Here is a 5,394-nt window from a genome sequence, read left to right on the forward strand (position 1 = left end):
TACGCCACAGACAATTGCAGGCTGATATCCCTCACATCAGTTTGTGTAAAGATATGGAGTAAATCATCATATCTACCATCCATCTCACAGGGAGAACCAAAAGAACATACTCCAGGCCGACTGACAGACGGATGTTCTCATTATAGATTTCTCCAAGGCCTTTGACAAGGTAAACGATAGCCTGCTTGTCCATAAACTCCAGTATGGCATACAGAGTAAGATCCACACCCGAAGACAGAACTGTCATTGAAGGGAAGGGTTATCTTCTGTGAGTGTCGAGTCGGGAGTACTGCAAGGTTCAGTCGTCGGGTCATACCTCTTTCATGCATCGACTACTTGCATGACAACCTAGTGTCTTCTGTCTCGTTTTCTTTTTGCCGACATTGTTGTCTACATAGCCATTACATCAGAAAAAAAGCGGCAGGACCCAGGCAAGCTAGGAAGTTGGGAGGGTGGAGAAGTATATATTTTAAAGGTTATGAAGAATCCTATGATGACTGGGTACCACCTTCACTGTACGCAACCACTCAGCAGTCTACCTAAGCATCTCAAACAAAATTAAGTGGGTTACACACACAAGCCACTGGGCTTCTAGTGAAAGAATCTACATATTTCCTCCATCAAGACAAAGGGTTTTGATGAGTTATTCTACACCACACCTAATATAGCTAAATGGTCAAGCGAGAGTCCTTATATTTGAAGGAAAATGAAATCGTGAAGTATTTCAGAAACCCAAGCAAATACAGCAGAACTGTTCCATACTCAGCTCCTCCACTCTTAATCAATAACTAAATCAACATAAAACAAACGTCTTTCTATAATGCTGAATATTAGTAGACAACCGGTCATATATATTTGAGCTGCACCAGCAGAGTGCCTCGTCAAATTGTAAATGTAACATTTCAGACATAATTTTTGAAATGTAGATGTTAATACAGGCATTTAAAACCTTTTTGAGGGATCGCCAGAAAATCATTAAAATCATTGTAACCTATGACCTAGGAGTAAACAAATAACAAGAAACATAGCACTCATCGCCTGGTGGATTTATACATGTCAGCCTGAAATCAAACCATCAACCGGTTCATACATAGACTAGTAACTCTAGGGACTAATAGAATCTTTTAACCCCATTCCCAAAATCAAAAATTGTGTGGTGACAACGGAACCACTATGCATGTCAACAAAAATCTGACATGTTTAAATGCATATCGCATAAGGAAATACAAACTTTCAAATAAGATCATTATGCCGATCTTATAACTTCCCCACGGTCTTAATCGACTTGCATCTGTCAGATCATAGAGTTGATATATTCTCTGTCAATAGTTGACACTTCTCACAGTAATGAAATAATGGGAATAAGTCCTTCAATGTCGAAACAACAGGGATGCTACTATCTAGAAATGGAAACTTAATGACTGTGAAATTGAAACCATCACACGTATCATACAGCTCAGTCGTAAGATGTCCATGCTGGTACGTTTTCAAAAAGTCTTTGATTACAACTTCTACAGGGTATATCCGACTGACATAGTAAATGATTTTTTTGTTATTTTAAGATAACACTTCGTTAATATACCTATAAATGAATGTTAAGCGAAATAGGCTCAGTGCAGTAAAAAGTTCGTAACCATGTACTTATAACGCCGTTCACCTTTCTCGGAAAAAGCTCTAATTACAAGAGGAAGGTATTACTTGAGCTCGGAATGGGATTGTCTAATGATATGATAGATAGAAACTTTCTTAAGAGCAGATGTTCATGATTGATAAAAATCTCTCCGGAAAATGTACATTCCATTAATCCCTCTTCCAGGGTAAATAGCGTAGGACTGCAGCTACAACTTAATTGTACTAAGAATGGTAGTAAGATGTTTAGACGAAGACATGGATGAACTACTTCTCGAGCCAGTAATTTAAATGTTGTTAATCCAATATTATTGACTGGTATGTTGAAAGTTTGCAAAAGCGAATTCATTTCGGTACGTTATCTTTTAATTTTAATTTTGAATCCGAGAATGAAATCACCAAAAGATGGGACAAGGCTCGGGGAACCAGTTCTGGAACCAAAATCGAGTTAATCTCTCCATGCTTAAAAATCAGTAATACAGTCGAGATATCAAAAGAGACCCGATAATAACATCGGGGATATGAACTTTCTAAACCGGGATGGGCTTGGGGGCAGAGGACCAACGCAGAGGCAGACAGATTATTCTTTAGTCGTCTTGTTTATTTTTGTGGTATCATCATTTTAAAACAAACACAAAAACGATATAACATACACACTATCAGGGATTACTTTGGGTTATCAAATGGATTGGTCATTTTCAAGAAAAAGAACTATCGGCAATTTAATATATGGGCCATTTATAGAAATTTAAAGGAATGTTTTTAATCGTATGGATCATTCAGGAAAATTGTGGGCCAATGGTTCCATGGCCCCTTCCAAAATGATCCCTGCACTATTACTGACAAAATGCAAAGCAAACAGTTCAACAACACTGTAAAACGAAATTATGATATTATTTCTGTTTGAACACTAAATAAAGCATTACATCATACATGACGTAGCATAAAGTAGTTTATTAAATCGTTGAATACTAAGAACACTTACGTAGTATCAATTAGACCCCATGTGGTAGGATATACGATATGAAGAATTTATGTATTACTGTATATAACATGGAATTTTCGTTGTGTATAAATCTTTGTTGTTTTCGTGGTTGCTATGGAACCACCATTATAGATACAACGGATATTGTAAACATTATTGCTATTTGTACCCACGAAAAAAAATTTAAAGTTCCAAACCACGAATGAAAATACGCACATTTGTTCATGTTTTGTACAGCATTATGGGAAATGTGATTACATACGTTGAAATAACTTGTGCACAATCCTATTTTGAAACAAAAAAGTTTGAACTAAACACGTTAACACTGTTCTATAAACATATAGTTCGACCTAAGAATGTTAATAACATAGCTTATATATAACAATACATTAATAAATGCAAACTATATCTTTCGATGGGAAAAATGCTTCTGTTGTTGCAAAGTTTGAGTTGTTGTATGAGATGAGGTTCTGTTGAACCTGATGCTTGTGTCTTCGAGATCATGGAGTGATCTGTTCTATCTCATTCTTAGCACGTGCAGTGGGACATGTAAGATATAGAAGGATGGTTCACATGACCAACATACAGGTAAATGTGGGATTTGAAATGTCACTGGTCACAAAACACTATATAAATTCAGGTACATGGTACAACTAACAACTGGACAGTTACACAAACCTTGCAATATTTGACACCACAATACTACACTACCACACACATACACTCGACTATGACTGCGCATAACACCCATACATCTGGACATGCTGTCTCTATCTCATACACCCATGGAGGTTGAATGACATCAATTCAGCTTGGCCCTATAATAGAAAAGACAATGTCAGTTCATTAGTACGAATGCATCATCTATTATGACATCCAGCTGACAGTTGGTGACTCTGTCCAGTTTTCCTACCGTTAAACATATAGCTACTTACTGATCATACTAAGAAAGCTTCTGCTTCCAATCAGGTTCAGCAACCTACTGAACCAAAGCATATCTGTTGGTTATTAGCCATGCCGGGGTCTGGCAGTTTATTCTAGGTCTCGCAACAATTTCTAGAGAGTCTGGTTTCCCTGGCATGGTCTCTGAATCATTTCCCTGATCAGAGATCATGGTTTCTATTTCTACGGGGTCGTCACCACAACCTGCCGTGAGGGCTGATCATCCTAGAACCGTGTTATATTACTACACGCCTCCCCGTCCGATAAAGGCTTCTGCTCTGGGAGAGGTTCATTGACAGCGATCGCCTCCAATGTGACAAAGTCTTTTAAACCATCTTCTCCTTCATTGTCTTTTATGGAAGCCTCATCCACAATTTGCAGTTCTGGTACTTGTTGCAATATTGGTCTTGGTCCTGGCTTAGTTTCGGATTGTCTTGTGTTCCTTTTGTAGGAATATATCCGATCGGAAGCAGATGGTTACGATGGAGGGCCTTTTGGCAACCATCGGTCTCATCCATACTGGGTTGTCTGACAGCTGTGTACTGGTATCCTTCCAGCTGTTTATCGATTTTGTGTTTCAATAAAATGCTAACTTACTTAATTTCTGGCGCAGTTATATGCATGAAACAAGTGTGCAACATATGTCATCCAATATTTCTTCCGTCTCGAGTGTTCCTAGCATTTACAACATGGTGTGATTAAAACGCTTTGCCATACCGTTGGCATTTGGATGATATGATGGTGACCCATCCCTGCTAGAGTACATAACTTGCCAACAAACTCCAAGGTCGGAATAAAGTCATCGGGAAATCCATAGTGAATCCTGAAATCCTTAAAGAAGGGTCAGCAGTGGTCTGAAAGTACGATTAGTGGCGTGAATTGCATGGGCATGTCGAGAAAAATGGTCCGTTACCGGCAGATATTAGTTCTATATTGTTTCTTGATGTACTGCTGACTATGGCAAGCCAAGTTGTCATTTAATCACGGAGCAACGTTGACCTAGGATTTAACAAATTATATCAGATATCTTATCACCTTTATATGATATCCTATACACGAATTATATAAGATATCTCATTAAATTTTCTTATCGGAACATACAATCTAATTAAAATCTAAATGGTCATTCTCACTACGTTACATGAACATCTAACAACATCCCATAAGGGGTCCCGTTCTGATGACCTTTGGGATGTGTGTATATCACTTTCAGGGCGAATTGGCATTTTATCGATGTCATCGAAGCAAAACATTTCGTCACAGCATGCATCTGAAGCAAACTGTTTCGGCACAGTATATAGCTATATGCTTTATGGGACGAAATGACTTGAAACAAATTGACAGATCATACAAGCTATGGACTATGCTAATTTGGACACATAAAATTCACTTCCAAGATTCTGGAAGTAGCCATTTGATTGGTTAATCCAAATGGTCACCCTGACGTGACCTCTTATGGGATGTTGTTAGATGTTCATATAACGTAGTGAGAATGACCATCTAGATTTTAATTAGATTGCGGAACATATGGCAGAAACTGAAACTACGTATAATGGTTTGATACTGATTTAAAATGTTCATAATCTTTTAACATTCATTTTTCAGTGTGAAAAAAAGTTGAAATGTTGGTAACATCGCTAACAGAGCGACTTCCAACTAAATCGGAAGTGACCTTACAGAGGAAGCAGTCATTGTCAAACTTTTATTTTTTGCCGCTCTCGCGAGAGTCTCGTTCTTATCATATATCTCATAAACTTTAATATATAATTATATAAGATATCTCATAAAAGATAGAAGATTATCATTCCCTTCCTCAATGTCGACATCCATGGTATTCA

This window comes from Pecten maximus, chromosome 6 (genome assembly GCF_902652985.1).
Source record: "Pecten maximus chromosome 6, xPecMax1.1, whole genome shotgun sequence".
NCBI classification, from domain to species: Eukaryota; Metazoa; Mollusca; class Bivalvia; order Pectinida; family Pectinidae; genus Pecten; species Pecten maximus.